The sequence below is a fragment of the Lissotriton helveticus genome, chromosome 5_1 (genome assembly GCF_964261635.1).
Source record: "Lissotriton helveticus chromosome 5_1, aLisHel1.1, whole genome shotgun sequence".
Lineage (NCBI taxonomy): Eukaryota > Metazoa > Chordata > Amphibia > Caudata > Salamandridae > Lissotriton > Lissotriton helveticus.
Genome location: NC_136065.1, coordinates 1,648,691,773 through 1,648,719,143, shown reverse-complemented (window position 1 = coordinate 1,648,719,143; position 27,371 = coordinate 1,648,691,773). Strand labels below are relative to the sequence as shown.

General features: G+C 45.6%; 23 non-coding genes across 23 annotated transcripts; 7 read left to right on the top strand and 16 right to left on the bottom strand.

Moving 5' to 3' along the window:
• Window positions 1-1,029: 1,029 nt before the first annotated feature.
• Window positions 1,030-1,111, bottom strand: TRNAS-GCU (transfer RNA serine (anticodon GCU)). The gene has a single exon. It is a non-coding gene; the product is annotated as a tRNA-Ser (tRNA).
• A 1,544-nt stretch (window positions 1,112-2,655) lies between these two features.
• Window positions 2,656-2,727, bottom strand: TRNAT-UGU (transfer RNA threonine (anticodon UGU)). Its single transcript has one exon. It is a non-coding gene; the product is annotated as a tRNA-Thr (tRNA).
• A 1,116-nt stretch (window positions 2,728-3,843) lies between these two features.
• On the bottom strand, window positions 3,844-3,925 carry TRNAS-GCU (transfer RNA serine (anticodon GCU)). Its single transcript has one exon. It is a non-coding gene; the product is annotated as a tRNA-Ser (tRNA).
• Window positions 3,926-4,217: 292 nt separating this feature from the next.
• On the top strand, window positions 4,218-4,312 carry TRNAI-UAU (transfer RNA isoleucine (anticodon UAU)). The gene is made up of 2 exons: window positions 4,218-4,255; window positions 4,277-4,312. It is a non-coding gene; the product is annotated as a tRNA-Ile (tRNA).
• A 1,154-nt stretch (window positions 4,313-5,466) lies between these two features.
• Window positions 5,467-5,538, bottom strand: TRNAT-UGU (transfer RNA threonine (anticodon UGU)). The gene has a single exon. It is a non-coding gene; the product is annotated as a tRNA-Thr (tRNA).
• Window positions 5,539-6,652: 1,114 nt separating this feature from the next.
• Window positions 6,653-6,734, bottom strand: TRNAS-GCU (transfer RNA serine (anticodon GCU)). Its single transcript has one exon. It is a non-coding gene; the product is annotated as a tRNA-Ser (tRNA).
• Window positions 6,735-7,026: 292 nt separating this feature from the next.
• On the top strand, window positions 7,027-7,123 carry TRNAI-UAU (transfer RNA isoleucine (anticodon UAU)). Its single transcript has 2 exons — window positions 7,027-7,066; window positions 7,088-7,123. It is a non-coding gene; the product is annotated as a tRNA-Ile (tRNA).
• Window positions 7,124-8,292: 1,169 nt separating this feature from the next.
• On the bottom strand, window positions 8,293-8,364 carry TRNAT-UGU (transfer RNA threonine (anticodon UGU)). The gene has a single exon. It is a non-coding gene; the product is annotated as a tRNA-Thr (tRNA).
• Window positions 8,365-9,480: 1,116 nt separating this feature from the next.
• Window positions 9,481-9,562, bottom strand: TRNAS-GCU (transfer RNA serine (anticodon GCU)). The gene has a single exon. It is a non-coding gene; the product is annotated as a tRNA-Ser (tRNA).
• A 292-nt stretch (window positions 9,563-9,854) lies between these two features.
• TRNAI-UAU (transfer RNA isoleucine (anticodon UAU)) lies at window positions 9,855-9,949 on the top strand. Its single transcript has 2 exons — window positions 9,855-9,892; window positions 9,914-9,949. It is a non-coding gene; the product is annotated as a tRNA-Ile (tRNA).
• Window positions 9,950-11,103: 1,154 nt separating this feature from the next.
• Window positions 11,104-11,175, bottom strand: TRNAT-UGU (transfer RNA threonine (anticodon UGU)). Its single transcript has one exon. It is a non-coding gene; the product is annotated as a tRNA-Thr (tRNA).
• A 1,116-nt stretch (window positions 11,176-12,291) lies between these two features.
• TRNAS-GCU (transfer RNA serine (anticodon GCU)) lies at window positions 12,292-12,373 on the bottom strand. The gene has a single exon. It is a non-coding gene; the product is annotated as a tRNA-Ser (tRNA).
• Window positions 12,374-12,665: 292 nt separating this feature from the next.
• TRNAI-UAU (transfer RNA isoleucine (anticodon UAU)) lies at window positions 12,666-12,760 on the top strand. The gene is made up of 2 exons: window positions 12,666-12,703; window positions 12,725-12,760. It is a non-coding gene; the product is annotated as a tRNA-Ile (tRNA).
• Window positions 12,761-13,929: 1,169 nt separating this feature from the next.
• TRNAT-UGU (transfer RNA threonine (anticodon UGU)) lies at window positions 13,930-14,001 on the bottom strand. Its single transcript has one exon. It is a non-coding gene; the product is annotated as a tRNA-Thr (tRNA).
• Window positions 14,002-15,117: 1,116 nt separating this feature from the next.
• TRNAS-GCU (transfer RNA serine (anticodon GCU)) lies at window positions 15,118-15,199 on the bottom strand. Its single transcript has one exon. It is a non-coding gene; the product is annotated as a tRNA-Ser (tRNA).
• A 292-nt stretch (window positions 15,200-15,491) lies between these two features.
• TRNAI-UAU (transfer RNA isoleucine (anticodon UAU)) lies at window positions 15,492-15,586 on the top strand. Its single transcript has 2 exons — window positions 15,492-15,529; window positions 15,551-15,586. It is a non-coding gene; the product is annotated as a tRNA-Ile (tRNA).
• Window positions 15,587-16,755: 1,169 nt separating this feature from the next.
• TRNAT-UGU (transfer RNA threonine (anticodon UGU)) lies at window positions 16,756-16,827 on the bottom strand. Its single transcript has one exon. It is a non-coding gene; the product is annotated as a tRNA-Thr (tRNA).
• A 1,116-nt stretch (window positions 16,828-17,943) lies between these two features.
• Window positions 17,944-18,025, bottom strand: TRNAS-GCU (transfer RNA serine (anticodon GCU)). The gene has a single exon. It is a non-coding gene; the product is annotated as a tRNA-Ser (tRNA).
• Window positions 18,026-18,317: 292 nt separating this feature from the next.
• Window positions 18,318-18,412, top strand: TRNAI-UAU (transfer RNA isoleucine (anticodon UAU)). Its single transcript has 2 exons — window positions 18,318-18,355; window positions 18,377-18,412. It is a non-coding gene; the product is annotated as a tRNA-Ile (tRNA).
• Window positions 18,413-21,609: 3,197 nt separating this feature from the next.
• On the bottom strand, window positions 21,610-21,681 carry TRNAT-UGU (transfer RNA threonine (anticodon UGU)). The gene has a single exon. It is a non-coding gene; the product is annotated as a tRNA-Thr (tRNA).
• Window positions 21,682-22,797: 1,116 nt separating this feature from the next.
• TRNAS-GCU (transfer RNA serine (anticodon GCU)) lies at window positions 22,798-22,879 on the bottom strand. Its single transcript has one exon. It is a non-coding gene; the product is annotated as a tRNA-Ser (tRNA).
• Window positions 22,880-23,171: 292 nt separating this feature from the next.
• TRNAI-UAU (transfer RNA isoleucine (anticodon UAU)) lies at window positions 23,172-23,266 on the top strand. The gene is made up of 2 exons: window positions 23,172-23,209; window positions 23,231-23,266. It is a non-coding gene; the product is annotated as a tRNA-Ile (tRNA).
• A 3,197-nt stretch (window positions 23,267-26,463) lies between these two features.
• TRNAT-UGU (transfer RNA threonine (anticodon UGU)) lies at window positions 26,464-26,535 on the bottom strand. Its single transcript has one exon. It is a non-coding gene; the product is annotated as a tRNA-Thr (tRNA).
• Window positions 26,536-27,371: the final 836 nt, after the last annotated feature.

Sequence of the window (27,371 nt, the reverse complement as noted above, 5' to 3'; positions counted from 1 at the left end):
GTTGCATTTGAATGTCTACATGCGTGCACAAATTGAAGAGCATGCTTAAGACACTTTTCTTGGAAGTAGGAAAAACTCCATTTTGATTAGAGAACATAAGAGTATTCACATTTATGACCATACTGATAGCTCTAGTTAGTATGTCCACAATCAGTGACAGATAGAGAACTCACTTATTAGAAGTGATCTGTCTCTGTAGGGCAGACATATGTCAACAGTCATACACTTGAGATGGCTGAAACTTTAGGAGTAAGAGCTGCTTTCTTATCAGTCTATCTATCCAAACTGGTTAGAAGTAACCCTGGGCGTCCGAATCGGCTACGCCCACGGAGTAGGCGTAGTGTTGCCTTCTACGCATTTTGCGTAGACAGCGTAGCCGGCAACACTACGCCCACTCCGTGTGCGTAGCCGATTCGGCCGCCACCCGCCTCCCTCCCGCCCTCCCCTACATACATTATTTAAGCAACTAACCTTAATAAAACAATTTTTAAAGCACTTACCATGTCCGGGGCTCTTCCGGGGCTCCCTCTTGGAATAGCGTCCCTTCCTGGATACCAATGCGCATGCGCGGCCTCCCGCGCATGCGCATTGGTATCCAGGACGACGCTATTCCAAGATGGAGCCCCGGACGAGCCCCGGACACGGTAAGTGCTTTAAAATTGTTTTATTAAGGGTAGTTGCTTAAATAATGTATGTAGGGGAGAGCTGGAGGGAGGTGCGTAGTGGGGCTACGCGGAGTGCGGGAGTGGGTGTAGCTTCTCGCCCACTCCGCGTAGCTCCGCGGAGCCCCACTACGCCCACTACGACCAGGGTTAGTTAGAAGGCCAGGAGTGAGGGAAAGGCAATCCTCTGGACACTTCATGAAAGATCTAATTTCAATTAAGCACAAAACACTTCCCTTAATTTGACATAATTGCCAAAATGGAATAGTCAGTGGGGCCCTTCTAGTGGATTATGGCTGTGTCTTGAAAGAGAGTGTAATTGTACTACGAGACATGCCCACCTTCAAAAGAGTGTCTGATGGCGTTCCGACGAAGGTGGGATTCGAACCCACGCGTGCAGAGCACAATGGATTAGCAGTCCATCGCCATAACCACTCGGCCACCTCGTCTGCCTTAGGTGACTATGTTTCATTTTTTAGGAAATTCTTACGATGTGCTAATTACAAATAATCATAAGTTTCTCCTAGACTGTGTCAGAACTGGCAAATATATGTGGTGTTCAATAGACAGAGCACATGATATAGCAGAATTATCAAATCTGTTCCATTAGGACTGTAGTTTTTAATAGTCATGATAACATGCTAGCATGTGAGTCGATCTTGCACAGTGAATAAGGGAGCAGTGCCAGTATCTACTTGGTCAGCTCTAGATGGCTCAACTGGGGAGGTATGAGAACAGTGAGCTCCAGTGGCGCAATCGGTTAGCGGCGGTACTTATACAGCAGTACTTGCATTGAGGCATTCCGAGGTTGTGAGTTCGAGCCTCACCTGGAGCAGCTTGCTGGTTTTTCATAAAGCATTTCACTAAAAGTAAAGAATAAACTCAGGGGAAAGACGGCCCTTGCTAGAGAGTTTTTACTTCTTTTCAGGATCTGCGTGTCCGACTCTTCCAGGTGCAAATATCACAATCCTATTCGATGCTCCTTGTAAACATTCCATGATGTGCCGTCTTGCATAGCATGCAAACACCACATCAGTGCATTTAAAAATACATTTGTAGAATAATAAATATGATGAAAACATTGTTGTCACGGGATAACCATATACTGAGGAGCTGCAAACAGTGCTGTATCAGCTACTTACAATAAAATTTAACTGAAAGACATATCAAAAGAAGAGCGTCATCATATTAATGTTTCTAGTCAACATAAGAGTTGCACCATAGCAGCTTATGGTGCTTTCTGCTCAGATTGTGCCTCCAATCCCACATTGATTTTTTTTATTCTTTGCAGTTTAAAAAAACAATTCATGCTCAAAGTTAACTTTTTAAAACCATTCAACCTAATATATTTATTTCTCTAACTTGTGAATGTGGTACATGTTCTCTTTTCCTCATCCCCATCACGATACTCCTTTTCCCGAAATCAGGTTCACTTCTTTATCCAGCCCACCCATCCAAGGTCACCAAATCTATGAAGCGATTCTGCTTTTTCTCACATTCTCTCTATGTACAAGATACCTTGTATCATTTGAATGGACAGCAGGAGAGTCGGATATTTATGGTTAGTGGGGGTGGGGTTTTGAAGATTAACCTCATTTGACTAAGAGCCGGGGCATCTGGGAGGAAAAGTATTTTAAGGGGGATGAAGTTCATATCTCCTTGGTGAAATTTCTAGATCCTTATTTCATCCTTTCTGTGGATGCATACTCAGTCGGAACAGAGGTCATAGTCCTCGCTCTGACTTTCAAAGGAACTTCAAATATGCATGGCTTTTTTGGCTTTGCCCGGCAGGGCTTGCCCGGCGGGGTGAGAATGGCGTTTGTCAGGCGTTCGGAAGGGGTGAGGCGATAGTTTATGGTTCAATGGTTTTCATGAAGTCTTCTTGATACGATGAAAGCAGGAAAGGGAAGCTTGTCAATAAGCAAACTTAAGACAAGGTGTGACTCCTAGAAAGAATGACTTGGAAACAACATACAGAAACTCACATATAAAAAGGCCCAGATGAGGCTTGAACTCATGACCCCTGGTTTACAAGACCAGTGCTCTGCCACTGAGCTACAAGGCCAGCCTGCCTGCAGTATGTAAATCGCTTCATGTATTCTTACTGCGGTATGAAGATATCTATGATTTTGAGACTCTGTATGGAAATGCAGTTGCATTTGAATGTCTACATGCGTGCACAAATTGAAGAGCATGCTTAAGACACTTTTCTTGGAAGTAGGAAAAACTCCATTTTGATTTGAGAACATAAGAGTATTCACATTTATGACCATACTGATAGCTCTAGTTAGTATGTCCACAATCAGTGACAGATAGAGAACTCACTTATTAGAAGTGATCTGTCTCTGTGGGGCAGACATATGTCAACAGTCATACACTTGAGATGGCTGAAACTTTAGGAGTAAGAGCTGCTTTCTTATCAGTCTATCTATCCAAACTGGTTAGAAGTAACCCTGGGCGTCCGAATCGGCTACGCCCACGGAGTAGGCGTAGTGTTGCCTTCTACGCATTTTGCGTAGACAGCGTAGCCGGCAACACTACGCCCACTCCGTGTGCGTAGCCGATTCGGCCGCCACCCGCCTCCCTCCCGCCCTCCCCTACATACATTATTTAAGCAACTAACCTTAATAAAACAATTTTTAAAGCACTTACCATGTCCGGGGCTCTTCCGGGGCTCCCTCTTGGAATAGCGTCCCTTCCTGGATACCAATGCGCATGCGCGGCCTCCCGCGCATGCGCATTGGTATCCAGGACGACGCTATTCCAAGATGGAGCCCCGGACGAGCCCCGGACACGGTAAGTGCTTTAAAATTGTTTTATTAAGGGTAGTTGCTTAAATAATGTATGTAGGGGAGAGCGGGAGGGAGGTGCGTAGTGGGGCTACGCGGAGTGCGGGAGTGGGCGTAGCTTCTCGCCCACTCCGCGTAGCTCCGCGGAGCCCCACTACGCCCACTACGACCAGGGTTAGTTAGAAGGCCAGGAGTGAGGGAAAGGCAATCCTCTGGACACTTCATGAAAGATCTAATTTCAATTAAGCACAAAACACTTCCCTTAATTTGACATAATTGCCAAAATGGAATAGTCAGTTGGGCCCTTCTAGTGGATTATGGCTGTGTCTTGAAAGAGAGTGTAATTGTACTACGAGACATGCCCACCTTCAAAAGAGTGTCTGATGGCGTTCCGACGAAGGTGGGATTCGAACCCACGCGTGCAGAGCACAATGGATTAGCAGTCCATCGCCTTAACCACTCGGCCACCTCGTCTGCCTTAGGTGACTATGTTTCATTTTTTAGGAAATTCTTACGATGTGCTAATTACAAATAATCATAAGTTTCTCCTAGACTGTGTCAGAACTGGCAAATATATGTGGTGTTCAATAGACAGAGCACATGATATAGCAGAATTATCAAATCTGTTCCATTAGGACTGTAGTTTTTAATAGTCATGATAACATGCTAGCATGTGAGTCGATCTTGCACAGTGAATAAGGGAGCAGTGCCAGTATCTACTTGGTCAGCTCTAGATGGCTCAACTGGGGAGGTATGAGAACAGTGAGCTCCAGTGGCGCAATCGGTTAGCACGCGGTACTTATACAGCAGTACTTGCATTGAGGCATGCCGAGGTTGTGAGTTCGAGCCTCACCTGGAGCAGCTTACTGGTTTTTCATAAACCATTTCACTAAAAGTAAAGAATAAACTCAGGGGAAAGACGGCCCTTGCTAGAGAGTTTTTACTTCTTTTCAGGATCTGCGTGTCCGACTCTTCCAGGTGCAAATATCACAATCCTATTCGATGCTCCTTGTAAACATTCCATGATGTGCCGTCTTGCATAGCATGCAAACACCACATCAGTGCATTTAAAAATACATTTGTAGAATAATAAATATGATGAAAACATTGTTGTCACGGGATAACCATATACTGAGGAGCTGCAAACAGTGCTGTATCAGCTACTTACAATAAAATTTAACTGAAAGACATATCAAAAGAAGAGCGTCATCATATTAATGTTTCTAGTCAACATAAGAGTTGCACCATAGCAGCTTATGGTGCTTTCTGCTCAGATTTGCCTCCAATCCCACATTGATTTTTTTTATTCTTTGCAGTTTAAAAAAACAATTCATGCTCAAAGTTAACTTTTTAAAACCATTCAACCTAATATATTTATTTCTCTAACTTGTGAATGTGGTACATGTTCTCTTTTCCTCATCCCCATCACGGTACTCCTTTTCCCGAAATCAGGTTCACTTCTTTATCCAGCCCACCCATCCAAGGTCACCAAATCTATGAAGCGATTCTGCTTTTTCTCACATTCTCTCTATGTGCAAGATACCTTGTATCATTTGAATGGACAGCAGGAGAGTCGGATATTTATGGTTAGTGGGGGTGGGGTTTTGAAGATTAACCTCATTTGACTAAGAGCCGGGGCATCTGGGAGGAAAAGTATTTTAAGGGGGATGAAGTTCACATCTCCTTGGTGAAATTTCTAGATCCTTATTTCATCCTTTCTGTGGATGCATACTCAGTCGGAACAGAGGTCATAGTCCTCGCTCTGACTTTCAAAGGAACTTCAAATATGCATGGCTTTTTTGGCTTTGCCCGGCGGGGTGAGAATGGCGTTTGTCAGGCGTTCGTCAGGCGATCGGAAGGGGTGAGGCGATAGTTTATGGTTCAATGGTTTTCATGAAGTCTTCTTGATACGATGAAAGCAGGAAAGGGAAGCTTGTCAATAAGCAAACTTAAGACAAGGTGTGACTCCTAGAAAGAATGACTTGGAAACAACATACAGAAACTCACATATAAAAAGGCCCTGATGAGGCTTGAACTCATGACCCCTGGTTTACAAGACCAGTGCTCTGCCACTGAGCTACAAGGCCAGCCTGCTTGCAGTATGTAAATCGCTTCATGTATTCTTACTGCGGTATGAAGATATCTATGATTTTGAGACTCTGTATGGAAATGCAGTTGCATTTGAATGTCTACATGCGTGCACAAATTGAAGAGCATGCTTAAGACACTTTTCTTGGAAGTAGGAAAAACTCCATTTTGATTTGAGAACATAAGAGTATTCACATTTATGACCATACTGATAGCTCTAGTTAGTATGTCCACAATCAGTGACAGATAGAGAACTCACTTATTAGAAGTGATCTGTCTCTGTGGGGCAGACATGTCAACAGTCATACACTTGAGATGGCTGAAACTTTAGGAGTAAGAGCTGCTTTCTTATCAGTCTATCTATCCAAACTGGTTAGAAGTAACCCTGGGCGTCCGAATCGGCTACGCCCACGGAGTAGGCGTAGTGTTGCCTTCTACGCATTTTGCGTAGACAGCGTAGCCGGCAACACTACGCCCACTCCGTGTGCGTAGCCGATTCGGCCGCCACCCACCTCCCTCCCGCCCTCCCCTACATACATTATTTAAGCAACTAACCTTAATAAAACAATTTTTAAAGCACTTACCATGTCCGGGGCTCTTCCGGGGCTCCCTCTTGGAATAGCGTCCCTTCCTGGATACCAATGCGCATGCGCGGCCTCCCGCGCATGCGCATTGGTATCCAGGACGACGCTATTCCAAGATGGAGCCCCGGACGAGCCCCGGACACGGTAAGTGCTTTAAAATTGTTTTATTAAGGGTAGTTGCTTAAATAATGTATGTAGGGGAGAGCGGGAGGGAGGTGCGTAGTGGGGCTACGCGGAGTGCGGGAGTGGGCGTAGCTTCTCGCCCACTCCGCGTAGCTCCGCGGAGCCCCACTACGCCCACTACGACCAGGGTTAGTTAGAAGGCCAGGAGTGAGGGAAAGGCAATCCTCTGGACACTTCATGAAAGATCTAATTTCAATTAAGCACAAAACACTTCCCTTAATTTGACATAATTGCCAAAATGGAATAGTCAGTTGGGCCCTTCTAGTGGATTATGGCTGTGTCTTGAAAGAGAGTGTAATTGTACTACGAGACATGCCCACCTTCAAAAGAGTGTCTGATGGCTTTCCGACGAAGGTGGGATTCGAACCCACGCGTGCAGAGCACAATGGATTAGCAGTCCATCGCCTTAACCACTCGGCCACCTCGTCTGCCTTAGGTGACTATGTTTCATTTTTTAGGAAATTCTTACGATGTGCTAATTACAAATAATCATAAGTTTCTCCTAGACTGTGTCAGAACTGGCAAATATATGTGGTGTTCAATAGACAGAGCACATGATATAGCAGAATTATCAAATCTGTTCCATTAGGACTGTAGTTTTTAATAGTCATGATAACATGCTAGCATGTGAGTCGATCTTGCACAGTGAATAAGGGAGCAGTGCCAGTATCTACTTGGTCAGCTCTAGATGGCTCAACTGGGGAGGTATGAGAACAGTGAGCTCCAGTGGCGCAATCGGTTAGCGCGCGCGGTACTTATACAGCAGTACTTGCATTGAGGCATGCCGAGGTTGTGAGTTCGAGCCTCACCTGGAGCAGCTTACTGGTTTTTCATAAACCATTTCACTAAAAGTAAAGAATAAACTCAGGGGAAAGACGGCCCTTGCTAGAGAGTTTTTACTTCTTTTCAGGATCTGCGTGTCCGACTCTTCCAGGTGCAAATATCACAATCCTATTCGATGCTCCTTGTAAACATTCCATGATGTGCCGTCTTGCATAGCATGCAAACACCACATCAGTGCATTTAAAAATACATTTGTAGAATAATAAATATGATGAAAACATTGTTGTCACGGGATAACCATATACTGAGGAGCTGCAAACAGTGCTGTATCAGCTACTTACAATAAAATTTAACTGAAAGACATATCAAAAGAAGAGCGTCATCATATTAATGTTTCTAGTCAACATAAGAGTTGCACCATAGCAGCTTATGGTGCTTTCTGCTCAGATTGTGCCTCCAATCCCACATTGATTTTTTTTATTCTTTGCAGTTTAAAAAAACAATTCATGCTCAAAGTTAACTTTTTAAAACCATTCAACCTAATATATTTATTTCTCTAACTTGTGAATGTGGTACATGTTCTCTTTTCCTCATCCCCATCACGATACTCCTTTTCCCGAAATCAGGTTCACTTCTTTATCCAGCCCACCCATCCAAGGTCACCAAATCTATGAAGCGATTCTGCTTTTTCTCACATTCTCTCTATGTACAAGATACCTTGTATCATTTGAATGGACAGCAGGAGAGTCGGATATTTATGGTTAGTGGGGGTGGGGTTTTGAAGATTAACCTCATTTGACTAAGAGCCGGGGCATCTGGGAGGAAAAGTATTTTAAGGGGGATGAAGTTCACATCTCCTTGGTGAAATTTCTAGATCCTTATTTCATCCTTTCTGTGGATGCAGACTCAGTCGGAACAGAGGTCATAGTCCTCGTTCTGACTTTCAAAGGAACTTCAAATATGCATGGCTTATTTGGCTTTGCCCGGCAGGGCTTGCCCGGCGGGGTGAGAATGGCGTTTGTCAGGCGTTCGTCAGGCGATCGGAAGGGGTGAGGCGATAGTTTATGGTTCAATGGTTTTCATGAAGTCTTCTTGATACGATGAAAGCAGGAAAGGGAAGCTTGTCAATAAGCAAACTTAAGACAAGGTGTGACTCCTAGAAAGAATGACTTGGAAACAACATACAGAAACTCACATATAAAAAGGCCCTGATGAGGCTTGAACTCATGACCCCTGGTTTACAAGGCCAGTGCTCTGCCACTGAGCTACAAGGCCAGCCTGCTTGCAGTATGTAAATCGCTTCATGTATTCTTACTGCGGTATGAAGATATCTATGATTTTGAGACTCTGTATGGAAATGCAGTTGCATTTGAATGTCTACATGCGTGCACAAATTGAAGAGCATGCTTAAGACACTTTTCTTGGAAGTAGGAAAAACTCCATTTTGATTTGAGAACATAAGAGTATTCACATTTATGACCATACTGATAGCTCTAGTTAGTATGTCCACAATCAGTGACAGATAGAGAACTCACTTATTAGAAGTGATCTGTCTCTGTGGGGCAGACATATGTCAACAGTCATACACTTGAGATGGCTGAAACTTTAGGAGTAAGAGCTGCTTTCTTATCAGTCTATCTATCCAAACTGGTTAGAAGTAACCCTGGGCGTCCGAATCGGTTACGCCCACGGAGTAGGCATAGTGTTGCCTTCTACGCATTTTGCGTAGACAGCGTAGCCGGCAACACTACGCCCACTCCGTGTGCGTAGCCGATTCGGCCGCCACCCGCCTCCCTCCCGCCCTCCCCTACATACATTATTTAAGCAACTAACCTTAATAAAACAATTTTTAAAGCACTTACCATGTCCGGGGCTCTTCCGGGGCTCCCTCTTGGAATAGCGTCCCTTCCTGGATACCAATGCGCATGCGCGGCCTCCCGCGCATGCGCATTGGTATCCAGGACGACGCTATTCCAAGATGGAGCCCCGGACGAGCCCCGGACACGGTAAGTGCTTTAAAATTGTTTTATTAAGGGTAGTTGCTTAAATAATGTATGTAGGGGAGAGCGGGAGGGAGGTGCGTAGTGGGGCTACGCGGAGTGCGGGAGTGGGCGTAGCTTCTCGCCCACTCCGCGTAGCTCCGCGGAGCCCCACTACGCCCACTACGACCAGGGTTAGTTAGAAGGCCAGGAGTGAGGGAAAGGCAATCCTCTGGACACTTCATGAAAGATCTAATTTCAATTAAGCACAAAACACTTCCCTTAATTTGACATAATTGCCAAAATGGAATAGTCAGTTGGGCCCTTCTAGTGGATTATGGCTGTGTCTTGAAAGAGAGTGTAATTGTACTACGAGACATGCCCACCTTCAAAAGAGTGTCTGATGGCGTTCCGACGAAGGTGGGATTCGAACCCATGCGTGCAGAGCACAATGGATTAGCAGTCCATCGCCTTAACCACTCGGCCACCTCGTCTGCCTTAGGTGACTATGTTTCATTTTTTAGGAAATTCTTACGATGTGCTAATTACAAATAATCATAAGTTTCTCCTAGACTGCGTCAGAACTGGCAAATATATGTGGTGTTCAATAGACAGAGCACATGATATAGCAGAATTATCAAATCTGTTCCATTAGGACTGTAGTTTTTAATAGTCATGATAACATGCTAGCATGTGAGTCGATCTTGCACAGTGAATAAGGGAGCAGTGCCAGTATCTACTTGGTCAGCTCTAGATGGCTCAACTGGGGAGGTATGAGAACAGTGAGCTCCAGTGGCGCAATCGGTTAGCGCGCGGTACTTATAAAGCAGTACTTGCATTGAGGCATGCCGAGGTTGTGAGTTCGAGCCTCACCTGGGGCAGCTTACTGGTTTTTCATAAACCATTTCACTAAAAGTAAAGATTAAACTCAGGGAAAGACGGCCCTTGCTAGAGAGTTTTTATTTCTTTTCAGGATCTGCGTGTCCGACTCTTCCAGGTGCAAATATCACAATCCTATTCGATGCTCCTTATAAACATTCCATGATGTGCCGTCTTGCATAGCATGCAAACACCACATCAGTGCATTTAAAAATACATTTGTAGAATAATAAATATGATGAAAACATTGTTGTCACGGGATAACCATATACTGAGGAGCTGCAAACAGTGCTGTATCAGCTACTAACAATAAAATGTAAATGAAAGACATATCAAAAGAAGAGCGTCATCATATTAATGTTTCTAGTCAACATAAGAGTTGCACCATAGCAGCTTATGGTGCTTTCTGCTCAGATTGTGCCTCCAATCCCACATTGATTTTTTTTATTCTTTGCATTTTAAAAAAACAATTCATGCTCAAAGTTAACTTTTTAAAACCATTCAACCTAATATATTTATTTCTCTAACTTGTGAATGTGGTCCATGTTCTCTTTTCCTCATCCCCAACACGATACTCCTTTTCCCGAAATCAGGTTCACTTCTTTATCCAGCCCACCCATCCAAGGTCACCAAGTCTATGAAGCGATTCTGCTTTTTCTCACATTCTCTCTATGTACAAGATACCTTGTATCATTTGAATGGACAGCAGGAGAGTCGGATATTTATGGTTAGTGGGGGTGGGGTTTTGAAGATTAACCTCATTTGACTAAGAGCCGGGGCATCTGGGAGGAAAAGTATTTTAAGGGGGATGAAGTTCACCTCTCCTTGGTGAAATTTCTAGATCCTTATTTCATCCTTTCTGTGGATGCAGACTCAGTCGGAACAGAGGTCATAGTCCTCGCTCTGACTTTCAAAGGAACTTCAAATATGCATGGCTTATTTGGCTTTGCCCGGCGGGGTGAGAATGGCGTTTGTCAGGCGTTCGTCAGGCGATCGGAAGGGGTGAGGCGATAGTTTATGGTTCAATGGTTTTCATGAAGTCTTCTTGATACGATGAAAGCAGGAAAGGGAAGCTTGTCAATAAGCAAACTTAAGACAAGGTGTGACTCCTAGAAAGAATGACTTGGAAACAACATACAGAAACTCACATATAAAAAGGCCCTGATGAGGCTTGAACTCATGACCCCTGGTTTACAAGACCAGTGCTCTGCCACTGAGCTACAAGGCCAGCCTGCCTGCAGTATGTAAATCGCTTCATGTATTCTTACTGCGGTATGAAGATATCTCTGATTTTGAGACTCTGTATGGAAATGCAGTTGCATTTGAATGTCTGCATGCGTGCACAAATTGAAGAGCATGCTTAAGACACTTTTCTTGGAAGTAGGAAAAACTCCATTTTGATTTGAGAACATAAGAGTATTCACATTTATGACCATACTGATAGCTCTAGTTAGTATGTCCACAATCAGTGACAGATAGAGAACTCACTTATTAGAAGTGATCTGTCTCTGTGGGGCAGACATATGTCAACAGTCATACACTTGAGATGGCTGAAACTTTAGGAGTAAGAGCTGCTTTCTTATCAGTCTATCTATCCAAACTGGTTAGAAGCAACCCTGGGCGTCCGAATCGGCTACGCCCACGGAGTAGGCGTAGTGTTGCCTTCTACGCATTTTGCGTAGACAGCGTAGCCGGCAACACTACGCCCACTCCGTGTGCGTAGCCGATTCGGCCGCCACCCGCCTCCCTCCCGCCCTCCCCTACATACATTATTTAAGCAACTAACCTTAATAAAACAATTTTTAAAGCACTTACCATGTCCGGGGCTCTTCCGGGGCTCCCTCTTGGAATAGCGTCCCTTCCTGGATACCAATGCGCATGCGCGGCCTCCCGCGCATGCGCATTGGTATCCAGGACGACGCTATTCCAAGAGGGAGCCCCGGACGAGCCCCGGACACGGTAAGTGCTTTAAAATTGTTTTATTAAGGGTAGTTGCTTAAATAATGTATGTAGGGGAGAGCGGGAGGGAGGTGCGTAGTGGGGCTACGCGGAGTGCGGGAGTGGTCGTAGCTTCTCGCCCACTCCGCGTAGCTCCGCGGAGCCCCACTACGCCCACTACGACCAGGGTTAGTTAGAAGGCCAGGAGTGAGGGAAAGGCAATCCTCTGGACACTTCATGAAAGATCTAATTTCAATTAAGCACAAAACACTTCCCTTAATTTGACATAATTGCCAAAATGGAATAGTCAGTTGGGCCCTTCTAGTGGATTATGGCTGTGTCTTGAAAGAGAGTGTAATTGTACTACGAGACATGCCCACCTTCAAAAGAGTGTCTGATGGCGTTCCGACGAAGGTGGGATTCGAACCCACGCGTGCAGAGCACAATGGATTAGCAGTCCATCGCCTTAACCACTCGGCCACCTCGTCTGCCTTAGGTGACTATGTTTCATTTTTTAGGAAATTCTTACGATGTGCTAATTACAAATAATCATAAGTTTCTCCTAGACTGTGTCAGAACTGGCAAATATATGTGGTGTTCAATAGACAGAGCACATGATATAGCAGAATTATCAAATCTGTTCCATTAGGACTGTAGTTTTTAATAGTCATGATAACATGCTAGCATGTGAGTCGATCTTGCACAGTGAATAAGGGAGCAGTGCCAGTATCTACTTGGTCAGCTCTAGATGGCTCAACTGGGGAGGTATGAGAACAGTGAGCTCCAGTGGCGCAATCGGTTAGCGCGCGGTACTTATACAGCAGTACTTGCATTGAGGCATGCCGAGGTTGTGAGTTCGAGCCTCACCTGGAGCAGCTTACTGGTTTTTCATAAACCATTTCACTAAAAGTAAAGATTAAACTCAGGGGAAAGACGGCCCTTGCTAGAGAGTTTTTACTTCTTTTCAGGATCTGCGTGTCCGACTCTTCCAGGTGCAAATATCACAATCCTATTCGATGCTCCTTATAAACATTCCATGATGTGCCGTCTTGCATAGCATGCAAACACCACATCAGTGCATTTAAAAATACATTTGTAGAATAATAAATATGATGAAAACATTGTTGTCACGGGATAACCATATACTGAGGAGCTGCAAACAGTGCTGTATCAGCTACTTACAATACAATTTAACTGAAAGACATATCAAAAGAAGAGCGTCATCATATTAATGTTTCTAGTCAACATAAGAGTTGCACCATAGCAGCTTATGGTGCTTTCTGCTCAGATTGTGCCTCCAATCCCACATTGATTTTTTTTATTCTTTGCAGTTTAAAAAAACAATTCATGCTCAAAGTTAACTTTTTAAAACCATTCAACCTAATATATTTATTTCTCTAACTTGTGAATGTGGTCCATGTTCTCTTTTCCTCATCCCCAACACGATACTCCTTTTCCCGAAATCAGGTTCACTTCTTTATCCAGCCCACCCATCCAAGGTCACCAAATCTATGAAGCGATTCTGCTTTTTCTCACATTCTCTCTATGTACAAGATACCTTGTATCATTTGAATGGACAGCAGGAGAGTCGGATATTTATGGTTAGTGGGGGTGGGGTTTTGAAGATTAACCTCATTTGACTAAGAGCCGGGGCATCTGGGAGGAAAAGTATTTTAAGGGGGATGAAGTTCACATCTCCTTGGTGAAATTTCTAGATCCTTATTTCATCCTTTCTGTGGATGCAGACTCAGTCGGAACAGAGGTCATAGTCCTCGCTCTGACTTTCAAAGGAACTTCAAATATGCATGGCTTATTTGGCTTTGCCCGGCAGGGCTTGCCCAGCGGGGTGAGAATGGCGTTTGTCAGGCGTTCGTCAGGCGATCGGAAGGGGTGAGGCGATAGTTTATGGTTCAATGGTTTTCATGAAGTCTTCTTGATACGATGAAAGCAGGAAAGGGAAGCTTGTCAATAAGCAAACTTAAGACAAGGTGTGACTCCTAGAAAGAATGACTTGGAAACAACATACAGAAACTCACATATAAAAAGGCCCTGATGAGGCTTGAACTCATGACCCCTGGTTTACAAGACCAGTGCTCTGCCACTGATCTACAAGGCCAGCCTGCCTGCAGTATGTAAATCGCTTCATGTATTCTTACTGCGGTATGAAGATATCTATGATTTTGAGACTCTGTATGGAAATGCAGTTGCATTTGAATGTCTACATGCGTGCACAAATTGAAGAGCATGCTTAAGACACTTTTCTTGGAAGTAGGAAAAACTCCATTTTGATTTGAGAACATAAGAGTATTCACATTTATGACCATACTGATAGCTCTAGTTATTATGTCCACAATCAGTGACAGATAGAGAACTCACTTATTAGAAGTGATCTGTCTCTGTGGGGCAGACATATGTCAACAGTCATACACTTGAGATGGCTGAAACTTTAGGAGTAAGAGCTGCTTTCTTATCAGTCTATCTATCCAAACTGGTTAGAAGTAACCCTGGGCGTCCGAATCGGCTACGCCCACGGAGTAGGCGTAGTGTTGCCTTCTACGCATTTTGCGTAGACAGCGTAGCCGGCAACACTACGCCCACTCCGTGTGCGTAGCCGATTCGGCCGCCACCCACCTCCCTCCCGCCCTCCCCTACATACATTATTTAAGCAACTAACCTTAATAAAACTATTTTTAAAGCACTTACCATGTCCGGGGCTCTTCCGGGGCTCCCTCTTGGAATAGCGTCCCTTCCTGGATACCAATGCGCATGCGCGGCCTCCCGCGCATGGGCATTGGTATCCAGGACGACGCTATTCCAAGAGGGAGCCCCGGACGAGCCCCGGACACGGTAAGTGCTTTAAAATTGTTTTATTAAGGGTAGTTGCTTAAATAATGTATGTAGGGGAGAGCGGGAGGGAGGTGCGTAGTGGGGCTACGCGGAGTGCGGGAGTGGTCGTAGCTTCTCGCCCACTCCGCGTAGCTCCGCGGAGCCCCACTACGCCCACTACGACCAGGGTTAGTTAGAAGGCCAGGAGTGAGGGAAAGGCAATCCTCTGGACACTTCATGAAAGATCTAATTTCAATTAAGCACAAAACACTTCCCTTAATTTGACATAATTGCCAAAATGGAATAGTCAGTTGGGCCCTTCTAGTGGATTATGGCTGTGTCTTGAAAGAGAGTGTAATTGTACTACGAGACATGCCCACCTTCAAAAGAGTGTCTGATGGCGTTCCGACGAAGGTGGGATTCGAACCCACGCGTGCAGAGCACAACGGATTAGCAGTCCATCGCCTTAACCACTCGGCCACCTCGTCTGCCTTAGGTGACTATGTTTCATTTTTTAGGAAATTCTTACGATGTGCTAATTACAAATAATCATAAGTTTCTCCTAGACTGTGTCAGAACTGGCAAATATATGTGGTGTTCAATAGACAGAGCACATGATATAGCAGAATTGTCAAATCTGTTCCATTAGGACTGTAGTTTTTAATAGTCATGATGACATGCTAGCATGTGAGTCGATCTTGCACAGTGAATAAGGGAGCAGTGCCAGTATCTACTTGTTCAGCTCTAGATGGCTCAACTGTGGAGGTATGAGAACAGTGAGCTCCAGTGGCGCAATTGGTTAGCGCGCGGTACTTATACAGCAGTACTTGCATCGAGGCATGCCGAGGTTGTGAGTTCGAGCCTGACCTGGAGCAGCTTACTGGTTTTTCATAAACCATTTCACTAAAAGTAAAGATTAAACTCAGGGGAAAGACGGCCCTTGCTAGAGAGTTTTTACTTCTTTTCAGGATCTGCGTGTCCGACTCTTCCAGGTGCAAATATCACAATCCTATTCGATGCTCCTTATAAACATTCCATGATGTGCCGTCTTGCATAGCATGCAAACACCACATCAGTGCATTTAAAAATACATTTGTAGAATAATAAATATGATGAAAACATTGTTGTCACGGGATAACCATATACTGAGGAGCTGCAAACAGTGCTGTATCAGCTACTTACAATAAAATTTAACTGAAAGACATATCAAAAGAAGAGCGTCATCATATTAATGTTTCTAGTCAACATAAGAGTTGCACCATAGCAGCTTATGGTGCTTTCTGCTCAGATTGTGCCTCCAATCCCACATTGATTTTTTTTATTCTTTGCAGTTTAAAAAAACAATTCATGCTCAAAGTTAACTTTTTAAAACCATTCAACCTAATATATTTATTTCTCTAACTTGTGAATGTGGTCCATGTTCTCTTTTCCTCATCCCCATCACGATACTCCTTTTCCCGAAATCAGGTTCACTTCTTTATCCAGCCCACCCATCCAAGGTCACCAAATCTATGAAGCGATTCTGCTTTTTCTCACATTCTCTCTATGTACAAGATACCTTGTATCATTTGAATGGACAGCAGGAGAGTCGGATATTTATGGTTAGTGGGGGTGGGGTTTTGAAGATTAACCTCATTTGACTAAGAGCCGGGGCATCTGGGAGGAAAAGTATTTTAAGGGGGATGAAGTTCACATCTCCTTGGTGAAATTTCTAGATCCTTATTTCATCCTTTCTGTGGATGCAGACTCAGTCGGAACAGAGGTCATAGTCCTCGCTCTGACTTTCAAAGGAACTTCAAATATGCATGGCTTATTTGGCTTTGCCCGGCAGGGCTTGCCCGGCGGGGTGAGAATGGCGTTTGTCAGGCGTTCGTCAGGCGATCGGAAGGGGTGAGGCGATAGTTTATGGTTCAATGGTTTTCATGAAGTCTTCTTGATACGATGAAAGCAGGAAAGGGAAGCTTGTCAATAAGCAAACTTAAGACAAGGTGTGACTCCTAGAAAGAATGACTTGGAAACAACATACAGAAACTCACATATAAAAAGGCCCTGATGAGGCTTGAACTCATGACCCCTGGTTTACAAGACCAGTGCTCTGCCACTGAGCTACAAGGCCAGCCTGCCTGCAGTATGTAAATCGCTTCATGTATTCTTACTGCGGTATGAAGATATCTATGATTTTGAGACTCTGTATGGAAATGCAGTTGCATTTGAATGTCTACATGCGTGCACAAATTGAAGAGCATGCTTAAGACACTTTTCTTGGAAGTAGGAAAAACTCCATTTTGATTTGAGAACATAAGAGTATTCACATTTATGACCATACTGATAGCTCTAGTTAGTATGTCCACAATCAGTGACAGATAGAGAACTCACTTATTAGAAGTGATCTGTCTCTGTGGGGCAGACATATGTCAACAGTCATACACTTGAGATGGCTGAAACTTTAGGAGTAAGAGCTGCTTTCTTATCAGTCTATCTATCCAAACTGGTTAGAAGTAACCCTGGGCGTCCGAATCGGCTACGCCCACGGAGTAGGCGTAGTGTTGCCTTCTACGCATTTTGCGTAGACAGCGTAGCCGGCAACACTACGCCCACTCCGTGTGCGTAGCCGATTCGGCCGCCACCCGCCTCCCTCCCGCCCTCCCCTACATACATTATTTAAGCAACTAACCTTAATAAAACAATTTTTAAAGCACTTACCATGTCCGGGGCTCTTCCGGGGCTCCCTCTTGGAATAGCGTCCCTTCCTGGATACCAATGCGCATGCGCGGCCTCCCGCGCATGCTCATTGGTATCCAGGACGACGCTATTCCAAGAGGGAGCCCCGGACGAGCCCCGGACACGGTAAGTGCTTTAAAATTGTTTTTTTAAGGGTAGTTGCTTAAATAATGTATGTAGGGGAGAGCGGGAGGGAGGTGCGTAGTGGGGCTACGCGGAGTGCGGGAGTGGGCGTAGCTTCTCGCCCACTCCGCGTAGCTCCGCGGAGCCCCACTACGCCCACTACGACCAGGGTTAGTTAGAAGGCCAGGAGTGAGGGAAAGGCAATCCTCTGGACACTTCATGAAAGATCTAATTTCAATTAAGCACAAAACACTTCCCTTAATTTGACATAATTGCCAAAATGGAATAGTCAGTTGGGCCCTTCTAGTGGATTATGGCTGTGTCTTGAAAGAGAGTGTAATTGTACTACGAGACATGCCCACCTTCAAAAGAGTGTCAGATGGCGTTCCGACGAAGGTGGGATTCGAACCCACGCGTGCAGAGCACAATGGATTAGCAGTCCATCGCCTTAACCACTCGGCCACCTCGTCTGCCTTAGGTGACTATGTTTCATTTTTTAGGAAATTCTTACGATGTGCTAATTACAAATAATCATAAGTTTCTCCTAGACTGTGTCAGAACTGGCAAATATATGTGGTGTTCAATAGACAGAGCACATGATATAGCAGAATTATCAAATCTGTTCCGTTAGGACTGTAGTTTTTAATAGTCATGATAACATGCTAGCATGTGAGTCGATCTTGCACAGTGAATAAGGGAGCAGTGCCAGTATCTACTTGGTCCGCTCTAGATGGCTCAACTGGGGAGGTATGAGAACAGTGAGCTCCAGTGGCGCAATCGGTTAGCGCGCGGTACTTATACAGCAGTACTTGCATTGAGGCATGCCGAGGTTGTGAGTTCGAGCCTCACCTGGAGCAGCTTACTGGTTTTTCATAAACCATTTCACTAAAAGTAAAGATTAAACTCAGGGGAAAGACGGCCCTTGCTAGAGAGTTTTTACTTCTTTTCAGGATCTGCGTGTCCGACTCTTCCAGGTGCAAATATCACAATCCTATTCGATGCTCCTTATAAACATTCCATGATGTGCCGTCTTGCATAGCATGCAAACACCACATCAGTGCATTTAAAAATACATTTGTAGAATAATAAATATGATGAAAACATTGTTGTCACGGGATAACCATATACTGAGGAGCTGCAAACAGTGCTGTATCAGCTACTTACAATAAAATGTAACTGAAATACATATCAAAAGAAGAGCGTCATCATATTAATGTTTCTAGTCAACATAAGAGTTGCACCATAGCAGCTTATGGTGCTTTCTGCTCAGATTGTGCCTCCAATCCCACATTGATTTTTTTTATTCTTTGCAGTTTAAAAAAACAATTTATGCTCAAAGTTAACTTTTTAAAACCATTCAACCTAATATATTTATTTCTCTAACTTGTGAATGTGGTCCATGTTCTCTTTTCCTCATCCCCATCACGATACTCCTTTTCCCGAAATCAGGTTCACTTCTTTATCCAGCCCACCCATCCAAGGTCACCAAATCTATGAAGCGATTCTGCTTTTTCTCACATTCTCTCTATGTACAAGATACCTTGTATCATTTGAATGGACAGCAGGAGAGTCGGATATTTATGGTTAGTGGGGGTGGGGTTTTGAAGATTAACCTCATTTGACTAAGAGCCGGGGCATCTGGGAGGAAAAGTATTTTAAGGGGGATGAAGTTCACATCTCCTTGGTGAAATTTCTAGATCCTTATTTCATCCTTTCTCAGACCCCCCAGGATATAGCGGCATGGATTAGCAAATTTAGCGGCACAAAAATGGAAATTTAGCGGCACAAATATGGAAATTTAGCGGCAATTTTGCGGCATTTCATTTGGCCTTGGACCTTCATAAAGCGGCCTCCAGTGACCTCATCCGTCACCCGCCCTTCCTAACGCTCTTTCTGCCTCCCAATTCTCCCTCTCTTAGTTGTGTTTTGCCGCTTTTAGCTCCTCTATCTTCCTTCCTAATTCACTCTTTCCACTGTCCCATTCAGCTTTCTGTTTCTCATGCCCCCTCCTTTCTGTGCCTCATTCACTCATCCTCTCTCTCACGCATACACACACATCTTTCTCTCCTTATCGATATCTCTCTCATCAGCCCAGTCTCTTCTCCCCCCGTCCCTCTCTCTTTCCATCTTCGTATCTCTCTAGCAACCTGCCTCTCTAGTTCTCTCTTGTCGCCCTCTCTCCCTTCCTAGCCCGCTCTTCTCTCTCTAACTCTCATACTTTCGTTCTACCAGACACTGTCTTTCTTCCCCTTCCTCTCTCGCCCTATTTCTCGCGCATTCACCCTCCCTCTTTCTCTCCTGCTCACTCCTCTCTACTTTTCTCCACCTTTCACTTTCATTCGCCCAGTTTCTCTCACCCCCTACTACCCTTTACGTCTATCCCACCTGTGACTTCTTTGCTCACTCCCCCTCTCTTTCACCCCTTCTTTCTCGTCTCACCTGCCCCATACCCTCAGTTTTCATTCTTGCTCCCCCTCTTTACCTTTGCGCTCCACTGCTACTGGATAGGGCAAAAGTAGGCACAGGCTGCAATAGGCTGTCTTCCATTGCTACTCACATCGGTGATTACTCAGGCTTTTAAGTGAAAGTGACACACTTTTCGATGCTAGATAATGTGCAATTTGAAAGTAGCACTTATTCCGATGTGCTGCTCTGTAGTTGCTGACATTGCAACGTGATTTGTTGATAGTATCAAGACTGTCTTGAGGATATCTTCAAGGGGCCGGTAGAAATTGTAGCATGGCTTTATCGTTTAGGACACTTGAACATTTGACTCTAATTATCGTTTATCCATAATGAGCGTATTTCCTTTTGAAGCTCATTACCTGCCTTTGCATTTCAGACCTAGGTTTACTGCCAATTTTATCTGTGAAGCAAGAGGAGTTCAGTGCTGTGGGTTCTCTGCCGTATGGGGGGCGGTGGAGGTGCGAGCCCCTGCTTCCTGCTGGGAATCCAATCCCATCACAATCCTCGTGTTTGTTTCATTTCCCTCCCGAGACCCCCCCGGCTCCAGAGCTCATTACCGAGAGGAATCTCGGGATTACACTGAGGCTTGTCTTCAGGGTGGGGGGTCGGGTGTCCACTTCGAGCCCCCCGGCCCGCCCTGCAGCGGTGTTCACGCTCACCCCACATCACAGGCAGCGCAGTCTGTACACAGGGCAGACACACACACACTGCAAGGCACGCCGCTCCTCTCCAGCAGACACCCGCACCTTGTCTCTACTCCTCCCCCCCGCCCTCTGGAAGATAAATGCCCCCCAGCCTCTGGCCACCTGCAGCCCCCGGCCCGCCCTGCAGCGGTGTCCATACGCACCCCACATCACAGAGCGCAGTCTGTACACAGGGCACACACACACACACTGCAAAGCACGCCGCCCCCCTCCAGCAGACACCTCTTGCTCTCTGCCCCGCCCCCTCCGGAAGATAGATGCCCCCAGCCTCTGGCCACCTGCAGGCCCCGGGTCGGTCTGTGCGCTTCTATCGATTGTGAGCTGAGTGAGCTGCTAATGCCCCATTAAGCAAGCCCGGAATGTTATTCTTTCGTGCTTCTGTGTCCTTCCCGCCCGCCCCAATAAACAAAGTAAGTCAGACCCCCCCAGGATATAGCGGCTTTGGTAAAAATGCCGCGATTTCTACGAAAAGTGCCGATTTCGCGGGCACTTTTGTAAAAATCGCGGCATTTTTACTAAAGTGCCAATTTCGCGGCAAATCGCGAAATCGCGATATCCTGGAGGGTCTGCTTTCTGTGGATGCAGACTCAGTCTGAACAGAGGTCATAGTCCTCGCTCTGACTTTCAAAGGAACTTCAAATATGCATGGCTTATTTGGCTTTGCCCGGCAGGGCTTGCCCGGCGGGGTGAGAATGGCGTTTGTCAGGCGTTCGTCAGGCGATCGGAAGGGGTGAGGCGATAGTTTATGGTTCAATGGTTTTCATGAAGTCTTCTTGATACGATGAAAGCAGGAAAGGGAAGCTTGTCAATAAGCAAACTTAAGACAAGGTGTGACTCCTAGAAAGAATGACTTGGAAACAACATACAGAAACTCACATATAAAAAGGCCCTGATGAGGCTTGAACTCATGACCCCTGGTTTACAAGACCAGTGCTCTGCCACTGAGCTACAAGGCCAGCCTGCCTGCAGTATGTAAATCGCTTCATGTATTCTTACTGCGGTATGAAGATATCTATGATTTTGAGACTCTGTATGGAAATGCAGTTGCATTTGAATGTCTACATGCGTGCACAAATTGAAGAGCATGCTTAAGACACTTTTCTTGGAAGTAGGAAAAACTCCATTTTGATTTGAGAACATAAGAGTATTCACATTTATGACCATACTGATAGCTCTAGTTAGTATGTCCACAATCAGTGACAGATAGAGAACTCACTTATTAGAAGTGATCTGTCTCTGTGGGGCAGACATATGTCAACAGTCATACACTTGAGATGGCTGAAACTTTAGGAGTAAGAGCTGCTTTCTTATCAGTCTATCTATCCAAACTGGTTAGAAGTAACCCTGGGCGTTCGAATCGGCTACGCCCACGGAGTAGGCGTAGTGTTGCCTTCTACGCATTTTGCGTAGACAGCGTAGCCGGCAACACTACGCCCACTCCGTGTGCGTAGCCGATTCGGCCGCCACCCGCCTCCCTCCCGCCCTCCCCTACATACATTATTTAAGCAACTAACCTTAATAAAACAATTTTTAAAGCACTTACCATGTCCGGGGCTCTTCCGGGGCTCCCTCTTGGAATAGCGTCCCTTCCTGGATACCAATGCGCATGCGCGGCCTCCCGCGCATGCGCATTGGTATCCAGGACGACGCTATTCCAAGAGGGAGCCCCGGACGAGCCCCGGACACGGTAAGTGCTTTAAAATTGTTTTATTAAGGGTAGTTGCTTAAATAATGTATGTAGGGGAGAGCGGGAGGGAGGTGCGTAGTGGGGCTACGCGGAGTGCGGGAGTGGGCGTAGCTTCTCGCCCACTCCGCGTAGCTCCGCGGAGCCCCACTACGCCCACTACGACCAGGGTTAGTTAGAAGGCCAGGAGTGAGGGAAAGGCAATCCTCTGGACACTTCATGAAAGATCTAATTTCAATTAAGCACAAAACACTTCCCTTAATTTGACATAATTGCCAAAATGGAATAGTCAGTTGGGCCCTTCTAGTGGATTATGGCTGTGTCTTGAAAGAGAGTGTAATTGTACTACGAGACATGCCCACCTTCAAAAGAGTGTCAGATGGCGTTCCGACGAAGGTGGGATTCGAACCCACGCGTGCAGAGCACAATGGATTAGCAGTCCATCGCCTTAACCACTCGGCCACCTCGTCTGCCTTAGGTGACTATGTTTCATTTTTTAGGAAATTCTTACGATGTGCTAATTACAAATAATCATAAGTTTCTCCTAGACTGTGTCAGAACTGGCAAATATATGTGGTGTTCAATAGACAGAGCACATGATATAGCCGAATTATCAAATCTGTTCCGTTAGGACTGTAGTTTTTAATAGTCATGATAACATGCTAGCATGTGAGTCGATCTTGCACAGTGAATAAGGGAGCAGTGCCAGTATCTACTTGGTCAGCTCTAGATGGCTCAACTGGGGAGGTATGAGAACAGTGAGCTCCAGTGGCGCAATCGGTTAGCGCGCGGTACTTATACAGCAGTACTTGCATTGAGGCATGCCGAGGTTGTGAGTTCGAGCCTCACCTGGAGCAGCTTACTGGTTTTTCATAAACCATTTCACTAAAAGTAAAGATTAAACTCAGGGGAAAGACGGCCCTTGCTAGAGAGTTTTTACTTCTTTTCAGGATCTGCGTGTCCGACTCTTCCAGGTGCAAATATCACAATCCTATTCGATGCTCCTTATAAACATTCCATGATGTGCCGTCTTGCATAGCATGCAAACACCACATCAGTGCATTTAAAAATACATTTGTAGAATAATAAATATGATGAAAACATTGTTGTCACGGGATAACCATATACTGAGGAGCTGCAAACAGTGCTGTATCAGCTACTTACAATAAAATTTAACTGAAATACATATCAAAAGAAGAGCGTCATCATATTAATGTTTCTAGTCAACATAAGAGTTGCACCATAGCAGCTTATGGTGCTTTCTGCTCAGATTGTGCCTCCAATCCCACATTGATTTTTTTTATTCTTTGCAGTTTAAAAAAACAATTTATGCTCAAAGTTAACTTTTTAAAACCATTCAACCTAATATATTTATTTCTCTAACTTGTGAATGTGGTCCATGTTCTCTTTTCCTCATCCCCATCACGATACTCCTTTTCCCGAAATCAGGTTCACTTCTTTATCCAGCCCACCCATCCAAGGTCACCAAATCTATGAAGCGATTCTGCTTTTTCTCACATTCTCTCTATGTACAAGATACCTTGTATCATTTGAATGGACAGCAGGAGAGTCGGATATTTATGGTTAGTGGGGGTGGGGTTTTGAAGATTAACCTCATTTGACTAAGAGCCGGGGCATCTGGGAGGAAAAGTATTTTAAGGGGGATGAAGTTCACATCTCCTTGGTGAAATTTCTAGATCCTTATTTCATCCTTTCTCAGACCCCCCAGGATATAGCGGCATGGATTAGCAAATTTAGCGGCACAAAAATGGAAATTTAGCGGCACAAATATGGAAATTTAGCGGCAATTTTGCGGCATTTCATTTGGCCTTGGACCTTCATAAAGCGGCCTCCAGTGACCTCATCCGTCACCCGCCCTTCCTAACGCTCTTTCTGCCTCCCAATTCTCCCTCTCTTAGTTGTGTTTTGCCGCTTTTAGCTCCTCTATCTTCCTTCCTAATTCACTCTTTCCACTGTCCCATTCAGCTTTCTGTTTCTCATGCCCCCTCCTTTCTGTGCCTCATTCACTCATCCTCTCTCTCACGCATACACACACATCTTTCTCTCCTTATCGATATCTCTCTCATCAGCCCAGTCTCTTCTCCCCCCGTCCCTCTCTCTTTCCATCTTCGTATCTCTCTAGCAACCTGCCTCTCTAGTTCTCTCTTGTCGCCCTCTCTCCCTTCCTAGCCCGCTCTTCTCTCTCTAACTCTCATACTTTCGTTCTACCAGACACTGTCTTTCTTCCCCTTCCTCTCTCGCCCTATTTCTCGCGCATTCACCCTCCCTCTTTCTCTCCTGCTCACTCCTCTCTACTTTTCTCCACCTTTCACTTTCATTCGCCCAGTTTCTCTCACCCCCTACTACCCTTTACTTCTATCCCACCTGTGACTTCTTTGCTCACTCCCCCTCTCTTTCACCCCTTCTTTCTCGTCTCACCTGCCCCATACCCTCAGTTTTCATTCTTGCTCCCCCTCTTTACCTTTGCGCTCCACTGCTACTGGATAGGGCAAAAGTAGGCACAGGCTGCAATAGGCTGTCTTCCATTGCTACTCACATCGGTGATTACTCAGGCTTTTAAGTGAAAGTGACACACTTTTCGATGCTAGATAATGTGCAATTTGAAAGTAGCACTTATTCCCATGTGCTGCTCTGTAGTTGCTGACATTGCAACGTGATTTGTTGATAGTATCAAGACTGTCTTAAGGATATCTTCAAGGGGCCGGTAGAAATTGTAGCATGGCTTTATCGTTTAGGACACTTGAACATTTGACTCTAATTATCGTTTATCCATAATGAGCGTATTTCCTTTTGAAGCTCATTACCTGCCTTTGCATTTCAGACCTAGGTTTACTGCCAATTTTATCTGTGAAGCAAGAGGAGTTCAGTGCTGTGGGTTCTCTGCCGTATGGGGGGCGGTGGAGGTGCGAGCCCCTGCTTCCTGCTGAGAATCCAATCCCATCACAATCCTCGTGTTTGTTTCATTTCCCTCCCGAGACCCCCCGGCTCCAGAGCTCATTACCGAGAGGAATCTCGGGATTACACTGAGGCTTGTCTTCAGGGTGGGGGGTCGGGTGTCCACTTCGAGCCCCCCGGCCCGCCCTGCAGCGGTGTTCACGCTCACCCCACATCACAGGCAGCGCAGTCTGTACACAGGGCAGACACACACACACTGCAAGGCACGCCGCTCCTCTCCAGCAGACACCCGCACCTTGTCTCTACTCCTCCCCCCCCGCCCTCTGGAAGATAAATGCCCCCCAGCCTCTGGCCACCTGCAGCCCCCGGCCCGCCCTGCAGCGGTGTCCATACGCACCCCACATCACAGAGCGCAGTCTGTACACAGGGCACACACACACACACTGCAAAGCACGCCGCCCCCCTCCAGCAGACACCTCTTGCTCTCTGCCCCGCCCCCTCCGGAAGATAGATGCCCCCAGCCTCTGGCCACCTGCAGGCCCCGGGTCGGTCTGTGCGCTTCTATCGATTGTGAGCTGAGTGAGCTGCTAATGCCCCATTAAGCAAGCCCGGAATGTTATTCTTTCGTGCTTCTGTGTCCTTCCCGCCCGCCCCAATAAACAAAGTAAGTCAGACCCCCCCAGGATATAGCGGCTTTGGTAAAAATGCCGCGATTTCTACGAAAAGTGCCGATTTCGCGGGCACTTTTGTAAAAATCGCGGCATTTTTACTAAAGTGCCAATTTCGCGGCAAATCGCAAAATCGCGATATCCTGGAGGGTCTGCTTTCTGTGGATGCAGACTCAGTCTGAACAGAGGTCATAGTCCTCGCTCTGACTTTCAAAGGAACTTCAAATATGCATGGCTTATTTGGCTTTGCCCGGCAGGGCTTGCCCGGCGGGGTGAGAATGGCGTTTGTCAGGCGTTCGTCAGGCGATCGGAAGGGGTGAGGCGATAGTTTATGGTTCATTGGTTTTCATGAAGTCTTCTTGATACGATGAAAGCAGGAAAGGGAAGCTTGTCAATAAGCAAACTTAAGACAAGGTGTGACTCCTAGAAAGAATGACTTGGAAACAACATACAGAAACTCACATATAAAAAGGCCCTGATGAGGCTTGAACTCATGACCCCTGGTTTACAAGACCAGTGCTCTGCCACTGAGCTACAAGGCCAGCCTGCCTGCAGTATGTAAATCGCTTCATGTATTCTTACTGCGGTATGAAGATATCTATGATTTTGAGACTCTGTATAGAAATGCAGTTGCATTTGAATGTCTACATGCGTGCACAAATTGAAGAGCATGCTTAAGACACTTTTCTTGGAAGTAGGAAAAACTCCATTTTGATTTGAGAACATAAGAGTATTCACATTTATGACCATACTGATAGCTCTAGTTAGTATGTCCACAATCAGTGACAGATAGAGAACTCACTTATTAGAAGTGATCTGTCTCTGTGGGGCAGACATATGTCAACAGTCATACACTTGAGATGGCTGAAACTTTAGGAGTAAGAGCTGCTTTCTTATCAGTCTATCTATCCAAACTGGTTAGAAGTAACCCTGGGCGTCCGAATCGGCTACGCCCACGGAGTAGGCGTAGTGTTGCCTTCTACGCATTTTGCGTAGACAGCGTAGCCGGCAACACTACGCCCACTCCGTGTGCGTAGCCGATTCGGCCGCCACCCACCTCCCTCCCGCCCTCCCCTACATACATTATTTAAGCAACTAACCTTAATAAAACAATTTTTAAAGCACTTACCATGTCCGGGGCTCTTCCGGGGCTCCCTCTTGGAATAGCGTCCCTTCCTGGATACCAATGCGCATGCGCGGCCTCCCGCGCATGGGCATTGGTATCCAGGACGACGCTGTTCCAAGAGGGAGCCCCGGACGAGCCCCGGACACGGTAAGTGCTTTAAAATTGTTTTATTAAGGGTAGTTGCTTAAATAATGTATGTAGGGGAGAGCGGGAGGGAGGTGCGTAGTGGGGCTACGCGGAGTGCGGGAGTGG